The sequence below is a fragment of the Aedes albopictus genome, chromosome 1, assembly GCF_035046485.1.
Source record: "Aedes albopictus strain Foshan chromosome 1, AalbF5, whole genome shotgun sequence".
Taxonomy (NCBI): domain Eukaryota; kingdom Metazoa; phylum Arthropoda; class Insecta; order Diptera; family Culicidae; genus Aedes; species Aedes albopictus.
The window spans coordinates 57,774,470-57,785,371 of record NC_085136.1 but is presented as its reverse complement, the minus strand read 5'-3'; the positions used below and the strand labels follow the sequence as shown (position 1 = coordinate 57,785,371).

Sequence of the window (10,902 nt, the reverse complement as noted above, 5' to 3'; positions counted from 1 at the left end):
TTCCACAGCTCAGGTGAGATTTGAACTCACGACTCTTATTCGCTAGACAAGTGCTTTACCAACTAAACTACCGAGCCAATTAATGACCCGGCAACTTAGTTGTCATAAGGTTCAATTCTAATCTCATCGATCTATCTCATCTTCCCCTAAACCGCAAATATAACCATCTCTGTAGTACATATATACGAAGAGCGAAAGCGATTTCAAACAATAAACAAATTGCTTTCGCTCTTCGTGCATATGTACAATAAAGATGGTTATATTTGCGGTTTAGGGGAAGATGAGATAGATCGATGAGATTAGAATTGAACCTTATGACAACTAAGTTGCAGGGTTATTAATTGGCTCGGTAGCTTAGTTGGTAAAGCACTTGTCTAGCGAATAAGGGTCGTGAGTTCAAATCTCACCTGAGCTGTGAATTTTTTCCAAATTTAGCCAATAATTTACCTATCTGCACATATGTACGTTGAGTTATTTGAAATTAATAATTGACCACACGGATTGGTATTACCGAAAATTTGCACTTTGAAATGAGTCATCAAAAATGTTCGTTATAAACGGGCATCAAGAAAATATTCTCTGACCACACTTAAGATTACCGGCAGTGTTGTAGAATCAGGATTGGATCGATTGCTGAAATTACGCAGGTGAACAAAATCGATGCATGCGATTAATATGTGTAAAAGAACAAAGTCTTTATAAATATATAAGCGATCTTGTCAAATTACATCATTTTAGATTCCTGAGGCGTCATTATGCAGTAGGATGGATCAACTTTGTATGGAAAAATTTAAATTTTATAGCACCAATCCTCTTTTGCGTCTAAAATTACTGCGAACAATTTTGATGAAACTGGTTGAGCTCTCGCGCTCTGTAACACGGTTGAAACTTGAATGGGCTTTATAATATGGGAAATTTCATTTGCTTGCACTTTTTTCGTCAAATTTTACATGAATCTTATAACTAATGATAATAAAATATACGCTTAAGTGCGCAGAAAAAAAAATTGCCGAAATGTCTTGATAATGATCGGCATCCAGTGCTAGTGAAGGTGGTTGAGCAGTCAACTGAGAGGTTTGATATTTTTCGGCTCGGCCTAAGTTTAACATAGCGTTGGAATATGAGCCATCAATAAGTTTCCAAATTCAATTATGGCTTTGATAAAATTCTTGCTTTTCTGAGTAAAGCTGACACAAATTTCGATTTTCTCTTAAGTCCAGAGGGGTCCCTCTTGGAAATTTTGGTCAGAATTCAACATTTTGAAGAAGGGCACACATAAATAAACCATTTTTTTCTATTTTAAAGTGAAATTAGAGTCTTCCAGAAATGTTTTGATCAAAACCGATGAGTTAAGCGGTTTTGCTTAATTTTTTGAGAATTTTTTCATCACATACATTTATTATTTATAAACTCCACCCCCATTGACGAGTCAACGAGCACTGTGACAAAAGAAGAAAATGAGATTTATTCCGTTCAAGAGTATTCTCAGGATTCAGGAACACTTCGGCTTATGGTCGGAAAAAATGTTAAGAACATATTCGACGAGAAAGGCACTATCACCACTAGGTGGATTAATCTGGGGTTTTTATTATTATATTCGTTTGTTATCTTGCATGAGCTTTTGACCAGTCTATGGGAAATTATTGTTCAATCAATAATGCTGACCTCATATAAAGTGTAAACTAGCAGGTTATTGTTTTCAATATAATTATTATTTTCAATATGTTAAATGAAAGGTTTAAATTTATGTATTGTGGGAAAAATGCAAGAACTGGACAGCCAAAATAATTAGTGTAATGTCGCGCGGAAAGAATAACAACGAACTTCTTCTATTCTTTAACTATTTATTAACACTTGGTTCACTACTTACTTACAGCGTGGTCGATCGGCAAAAAAGACCGACCAAAGGGGACGCATGGTCTTTTATAGCAGACATAACAAAAGGCATTGTGTGACAATACAATAATTGTGTGAGGGAGAGTGTGTGGTGAAAGTTGTCCAGGGCATTAGTTGCTGTGTATGTGTACAACTACAAAACAACTACTATCATACAATCAGATGGATTCTGCAGTGATACTTAATGGGGTTCACAACAATTAGCTAATTCCAAAACTGATTAGCATAGTAGATATATTATTTTTGTCCTTTTGACACCATAACCATGAATACCCAGTACTTCGGAGCTAATTTATTCAACTGTTTAAGAGATATTAGACAAAGTGTATCTCGCTGATTTTCTTATCCATTTGTTAATCGATTCAAGATCTTTTGGCAGTTAACAAAAGATACAATATTCCAGAATATGTAAGCTATTTTTTTTTTAAATTTCACACAAGATTCTAGAAGGTGTCTGGCATTTCTGGTAGTTTAGTCCATGGTCCATGATGCTATTTTGGAAACCAATCCACTAGATACCAAATCCACAATATTTTGTAGAACTTTTGGTCCATCACACAAAATAAATATGTTAAATACAAATAATACAACAATAGTTTTAATAAGTGTAAGAAGGGTTCTGTTCACCATAGGTGGATTAAATCGGGTTTTATGTTATACTATCGACTAGTTATATGAATTTCATAAAATCATCCTGGTATAATATCGACAAATAATTTTGTCTGTTGTGCGTAGTGCATCTGGCTGAGCATATAAAATGACATGTTCATATTTTTGCAATCTACTCAACCATTTTCTATTTCCTATTTCACCGCAAATCATCCAATCGCAACTAATTGTGCAAGAAATGCTATGTTCACCGGAATGTTATACATCTCGTTGACGGCAACGACAGCCGACAATAAGTAGGTACAGATCGTTTCGCGAACTCCATTTCCCGCTCCAATAGCGCCGTAGGACATCATGTTCTTAATTGATTCCATTTGAGCCGATCAACATCATCATCAACCGTCCGTCCGTCCGACGCGTCGTCACTGACTGACTTCGACTTCTCGGACTTCATCAAGTAGAAAATGGGCACAAAACGCGGACAAACGGACAACGGAAGCTCATCACTCTCGAGCCCAATGGCGACGGTCCCTTGTCGCCACTCTCATAATCATCCGCCACCACCACCACTCTGCGATCCACGACAACAGCGCAGCGGCAGCGAGATAGTAGGTAATTGCACTTAAATGCATCCAACAAACCGGACCCCATAAAAGCGCAGCCATTAGGCCTCCGCTCCGCTCCGCCGGGTTGAACAACACCGGCTCCGATTGGTCGGCTCGGATGCTGATTGGGTCTTTGCGCAGTTTCTCTGCCACTCGTCAGCCACTTTCCAATGATTATTAACTACGACGGACGACTGGACAAGGATGACGACGACGACGACGACGAAGACTTCGACGATCGCTTCAGCAGCAGCGATGACGGACTTGATGCGCAGTGATGTCCCTCATTTCCACCGCCACAGTGTGCTGTGCCTGCACATATAATTTATCATTATTGCCTACCGCGAAGAACCATCCTTGTATCCCACAGTCTATTCGAAAACCACTTGAGTAGACAAACCTCTTTTTTGCACCCAAATCAAATGACACTTCCCAGCCAACATGTGGCGTGAGAAGCTAACCCGAAAGCATAAAGTAAACAACCTGAAATTCAACACTCAGCAATGCATTGCAACGCATCGATGTGCATTGCAAAGCATTGCACCTAACTGACCTACATCTGGTTCCCATTACACTCTGGCACAGCGCAACTCTATCCGTCTCACTTGTACATTGTCTATCTCTACCATTAACCAATCAATCGATGTAACCTAGCAAGTAAGATCGAAGAGAATAAAGATTGATTCTACAACGAACCTCCGACTTATTCACATGGCGAACCGTGCAGGTTCTAAGTCTGAGAGAAACTTAGAAAAGGAAATTAATTAATCCAAGTGGAGTTAAAGTGATTATGGGTAAACACCAAAGTAAACAACATAACGAAAACGGTGATTTACATCTCACCACAGTCGTACAGAACCAGCAAACGCACGACGAGCACCACGAGCTGCAAACATTATTACTGTGGTTAATACTCATCGTGGTCGCCATCCTTTTAGCCATAGTGCTATATGGTTTGTATAAAAAGCGTGAGCAGAGGATTGCGCTCAAAGCGGCGAAATCAATTGCGGCGCTGAACATGGTATAGCAGATGATCCAGATTCAATGAGAGTATATTACAGGTGAGGAAGAAGAAGAGATGGCTATGTATTAGTAAGCAAAGAAAAATGTAAACACAAATAGTGACGTCACTATTTGACACGCGTTCTTATGGGAGCACGCTTTGCTTGTAGTAGTGACATGTTTTGCACCAAACACGGATCTCACGCACACAAAGCATCTCTTCCACACCTCCATTATACTCTCATTGATCCAGATTCTTCAATTTTAAAAATCACAAATGCCCGAAGCACACCGCTTGGCGAGGCCAACCTATAGCAGAACTGGGAGTCCAGTATGAGTAAATGAGTGAGTAGCAAACACCAGCAAATTTTGTATTAGCCAATGGTTCATTACTTCATAGGACTCAATGAAGGATAAATACGAAAAATTAAAAGCAATTTATAACGAACTAAAACAAAAGATTGACGTACGCTCTTCTAAAAGGATTTTGTTTAAACAGAAAGATTTGGCAAATATTCTACTTGCTCAATTAACAAACCTCACAAAAGTAGAAAATTCAGTGGAAAATAACTTTATCTTAGAAAAAGCAAAACAAGTCCATCAAGCTATAGTGTCTTTAGTTGAGCTAAAAAGTAAAACTGAGGTTATTTCATTCAAAGCAACGGTAACAGCTATTATTTTCACTAGTAAAATAAATAAATCCTTAAGAATGGCACAATTGATGGAAGTTATTAGAACAATTCCAATACTAGTTCCCTTGTACAATGGTGATGGAGAGAAATTGAACAGCACGATAGCCGCTCTTAAAGCGTGCAAGTCGCTGCTGACCGTTGATAATCGTGCGATTGCCCTCCAGGTAATACTTTCCCGCCTGGAAGGCAAAGCGCGAGCAGCAGTTGGGGATAACCCAGAAGATGTTGATGTTATAATACAAAAACTGGAGGATAAATGTAAAATTCGAACTGCACCCGAAACAGTGGTTGCAAAATTAAACGCTACAAAGCAGAACGGCGATGTTGGAAAATTTACGGAGCAAATTGAGAAGCTCACTTTAGATTTGGAACGCGCCTATATAAGCGAAGACGTTCCAGTTGATACAGCTACAAAAATGGTTGTAAAAGCAGGAGTTAAAGCTCTTGCAGCAGGAGTAAAAAATTCTGAAACCAGACTTCTCCTGAAGGCTGGACAGTTCACCACCCTCACATCAGCGGTTGAAAAGGTTACCGAAAACGATTCAGCGGGAAATAATACGAATAGCGTTCTACATTATCGCTCTCAAAATATTAGGTTTAATACATACAGTGATAGCCGTTCCACGAACAGCTATCATAGGAGCCGTGGTAACGGAAATCGTGGTCGAAATGGAAGATACCAATCACGCGGCTCATCGAACCATCGCCCTGAAATCCACTTCAATGGTTATCAGAGGCAAAATCACCAAAATTTTAATCGCAATGAACGTGGCAGATTTCGCTCTCAAGCTCCACGCGTTTTCTTTGCACAATCGGAAAACCAACTAGCTCCTCAACTGGGCCAGGTTGGGAGCCAAAGAGCATATCAAGGCCAACCCCAAAACATCATACATCAGCAGCAACAGCCGACTCAACCGCAGGGGCAGGTTATACATCATGTAACTCGAAACTAAATAATGGACAATGCTTCCAAATTAATACATCCTGCAGCAATTTTGTATACCTAAAATTAAAATTTTCAACAACAGAATCGACCTTGCTAGTTGATTCTGGTGCCGAAGTTTCAATTTTTAAAATCAATTCGCTAAAACAATCCCATTCGATTAATTCCTCAGAAAAATGTCAGATAACCGGCATAAATAACCTATCTACAGAGACTATCGGAACTGCTTCAACAGATATCACGTTTTCCAATGGTATTTCAGTGCAACATAAATTTCAATTAGTCGATCAAAACTTCCCAATACCGACAGACGGAATTCTCGGTCGAGATTTCTTTACCAAATATCATTGCTCCATTAATTACGATACTTGGGTTCTAACAGTCATTAGCAACGGAGAAATACTAGAAATTCCAATTGAGGACAATTTGAACGGAGATTTGGTTTTACCACCAAGATGTGAAATTTTTAAACACGTTTATTTCGAAAAAATTAACGACAATTATGTTTTACTAGCTAATGAAATTAAACCTGGAGTTCATTGTGCTAACGCAATAGTAAACTCTAAAAATCACGTCGTGAAATTAATCAACACGAATGATGATACCATACGGATTGACAAAAATTTTGAAAGGACTTACGTACCACTTAAAAATTATAATATTCTTAATTACGACAAATCTAACATAAAAGAACGAGAACAAAAACTCTTTGAGGAGTTAAAATTGAAAAATACACCTGAAATGTATAAACAAAAGCTGTCGAATCTTTGTGGGAAATTTAACGACATCTTTGTTTTAGAAGGAGATACACTCTCAAGCAATAATTTCTACAAGCAGAATATTAATATGTCTGACAACGTACCGGTATACATTAAAAACTATCGGTCACCGGAAATTCATCGACAAGAAATTAATACACAAGTCGATAAACTTTTAAATGATAATATAATACAACCTTCTGTATCGCCCTATAATTCTCCCATACTTCTTGTACCAAAGAAGTCCACAACAGACACTAAAAAATGGCGTTTGGTAGTAGATTTTAGGCAACTAAATAAGAAAATAGTTGCCGATAAATTCCCTTTACCCAGAATAGATGACATCCTCGATCAACTCGGTCGAGCGAAATATTTCAGCACATTAGACCTGATGTCCGGCTTCCATCAAGTTGAACTCGATGAAAGTTCTAAGCAATTCACAGCCTTCTCCACGTCTTCTGGTCATTTTGAGTTCAACCGACTTCCGTTCGGTCTGAATATTTCACCAAATAGTTTTCAGAGAATGATGACTATTGCTCTGAGTGGATTGCCTCCAGAGAGTGCATTCGACATAATCGTAGTCGGATGCTCAGTTGATCATCATTTGGCTAACCTCGAAAAAGTTTTTGATAAATTACGAAAATTCAACCTGAAATTGAACCCTTCAAAATGCAATTTTTTCTGTGCGGATGTTACCTATTTAGGACATCACATATCCGAACAGGGTATTCAACCCGATAAAAGCAAATACTCTTCAATTTTGAACTATCCTGAGCCAAAAACAGCAGATGAAGTAAAAAGATTTGTTGCGTTCTGCAATTACTACAGACGCTTCATTCCTTACTTCGCTGATGTAGCTGCTCCATTAAATGCTTTATCGCGTAAAAATGCAAAATTTGTCTGGAATGAACAATGTAAACAAGCCTTCGTAACACTCAAAAACAAACTTTTATCCCCTCAAATATTAAAGTTCCCTGATTTTAGTAAAACATTTATTCTCAGCACGGACGCATCCAAGCTAGCATGCGGTGCTGTCTTGTCACAAAGCCATGGTGATATTGACTTACCAGTGGCATACGCCAGCCGATCATTCACGAAAGGAGAAAGTAATAAGTCGACTATAGAGCAGGAGTTAACTGCTATCCACTGGGCAATTCTGTACTTTAGACCTTACCTCTATGGTAGGAAATTTGTGGTCAGAACTGACCATCGCCCACTTGTATACCTATTTTCTATGACAAATCCCTCATCGAAGCTTACTCGAATGAGAGTAGATTTAGAGGAGTTCGTTTTTGACGTTGAATATGTGAAAGGAAAGGAAAACGTCGGGCCCGACGCACTATCTCGTATCAGCGTAGACTCGGAACAACTCAAAAATCTTCCAATACTACGAGTTCAAACAAGATCAATGACTCGAATACCTCCACAAAATCCAAGAATTCAGACTGCTAATGAGACTGATCACCTTATGGCATATGATTCTATAAACAATATTGATGCATTTAATATGCTAAAACTAATTTTTTCAACACAAAACAATCACCTATATGCGACAATTTATTCAAAAAATGTGAAAAGGGTCATTGCTCAAGCTCAATTTCCCTATGCATTGAGGAAACTTGATATAAAAAGGTACCTTAAAACAATCAACGAAATGGCCAAGAACGTTGAAACAGAAAAATTAGCAATTGCACGAGATGATAAAATTTTTACAATGGTGACACCTGAAAACTTTAAGATTGCGTGTAATGAAACACTGACTAATGTTCAGATGATACTATACACCCCTGCGCAAATTTTAAGAAATGAAAATGAAATAATAAAAATCATCGAAGAAAACCACGTGACACCCTTAGGAGGACATGTAGGTATAAACAAACTTCTCCAAAAATTAAGACGAAATTACTATTGGACTAATATGAAATCCATTATTTCGAAATACGTTAAATCTTGTCTTTTCTGTAAGCAGAATAAGCACACGATCAAAACAAAAGAATCATTTATCCATACAACGACACCAGAACGAACTTTCCAAACTATCTCGATGGACACAATAGGACCATTTACGAGATCTAACAAAGGTAATCGCTATGCATTGACTATTCAATGCGAATTATCTAAATACATTATAGTTACCCCAATAGTTGATAAGCAGGCGAACACGCTAGCTAAAGCGTTCGTCGAAAATTTAATCTTAAAGTATGGATGCCCATCTGTTATCAAAACAGACATGGGTACCGAATATAGGAACGAGATATTTCATAATATTTGCAATTTGCTTCAAATAAATCAAAATTTTTCCACTGCATACCATCCAGAAACAATAGGCAGTTTAGAGCGTAACCACAGATGTCTTAACGAGTATTTGAGACATTTTATCAATGAGCAACATGATGACTGGGATTCATGGTTGCCTTATTACACATTTTATTACAATACCACTCCTCACACCGAACACAAATTCACACCATTCGAACTAGTATATGGAAGACAATTCCATTTTTCAAGAAATTTAACTAACAATATCGATCCAGTTTACAATACCGATTCATATTATAACGAGATGAAATACCGAATTCAAACAGCATGTGCGAGAGCAAAAACTCTATTGAATAAATCTAAAACTTCAAGAAATTTAACTCAATCACAAACTTCGAACCCATTAAGAACAAAAATTGGAGACACAGTTTGGTTAAAAATAGAAAATCGAAGAAAACTCGATCCCGTGTATTCAGGACCATTCAAAATTATAAATATAGATCATCCAAATGTAATAATAGAAAACTTGATTTCAAATGAACAACAAAAAGTGCATAAGAATAGAATAATAAAGTAGAATTGTAATAGTTAAAAAATTAGAATACTCTATAAATAAATTTCAAACAAATTAATTGTATATGAACGAATGGTTAACTACATTAACCATTCTTCCCAATAGGGGGTAGGTGTGCTGTGCCTGCACATATAATTTATCATTATTGCCTACCGCGAAGAACCATCCTTGTATCCCACAGTCTATTCGAAAACCACTTGAGTAGACAAACCTCTTTTTTGCACCCAAATCAAATGACACTTCCCAGCCAACATGTGGCGTGAGAAGCTAACCCGAAAGCATAAAGTAAACAACCTGAAATTCAACACTCAGCAATGCATTGCAACGCATCGATGTGCATTGCAAAGCATTGCACCTAACTGACCTACATCTGGTTCCCATTACACTCTGGCACAGCGCAACTCTATCCGTCTCACTTGTACATTGTCTATCTCTACCATTAACCAATCAATCGATGTAACCTAGCAAGTAAGATCGAAGAGAATAAAGATTGATTCTACAACGAACCTCCGACTTATTCACAACAGCAACTACAAGAGAAAAAAAGCCTTCCCATATAATATATATTTAATGATACCATTATGGTTCCCTTTTCGCAAAAGCCAACAATTTATCTACATTATTACACAATAATTGTTCCGATCGAACGAGGACTCCCGTGTCGGGCTCAGGCTCAACTTCAACCGTTGTCGACAGCCGGGACAACAATTGTCCTTTTAGTCGCACCGCATTGCACCGATGACGACCTCAATCGCAGCGACCATCAGAATGATAAAATGTGCTGTCAGGTTGGTTGCAAACCGCAAAAACTAATTCGATCCAATTCAACTTGAACCGTCGGTCGTCGTTACAGGAACGCCGAGATGTATCAGCAGTAGGGTGGTCCAAGCTTGCAAACGCATGTTTTACAGACCGTGATTGGCTCAAGGAATAGCGAATGTGAAGCACAGTTAACAATTTAGTAAGTGTTTATAGAACACTCAACTGAGACAGTTGGGACGTTAAGCCAGAACATAGAGAAGCTAGCGTTCGTTTTATTACTTTGTATGATAAAAAAGGGTTCTGAATCATCAGAAAACTGCTGAATTTATTGGTACTACATTTTAGTCTTCGATTTTGATGCAAGTAAGCTGTAACGATAACTGACTATCACCAGAAGTTGGACGAGCGGATAGATGAGATCAATGAGAGCGATAATCTCATCACTATGTGGGACATGGCTGTAGCCAGAGGGGGGCCCGGGCTGCCAGATTTTTTTTTAATTCGAGCCAACTCAATGATTAACGATAATTCAGAATTCCAGAAAAAATATCTTAAAAAATAAACTATTCTAATAATTAAAGTTTTTATCCACAATTATCAAACCTTTTTTACTCGAGAACCTCAGGAAATTTTGCCAAGTATTTCTCCAAGAGAACCACTTCGATCTTATCATAGAATTTTACCAAATAATAAGCTTGGTTGAATGGCTAAATTTTGTGATGCTTATTCATGGAGTACAAAAACAGTATGCCAAATTTTCCAGATATGCTGGAACTGGTTCTGGTAGAGAAAAGAAGGACTT

General features: G+C 37.9%; 1 non-coding gene across 1 annotated transcript; it reads left to right on the top strand.

Annotated features, from left to right (window-relative positions):
• The first annotated feature begins 343 nt into the window (after nt 1–343).
• On the top strand, nt 344–415 carry Trnaa-agc (transfer RNA alanine (anticodon AGC)). The gene has a single exon. It is a non-coding gene; the product is annotated as a tRNA-Ala (tRNA).
• Nucleotides 416–10,902: the final 10,487 nt, after the last annotated feature.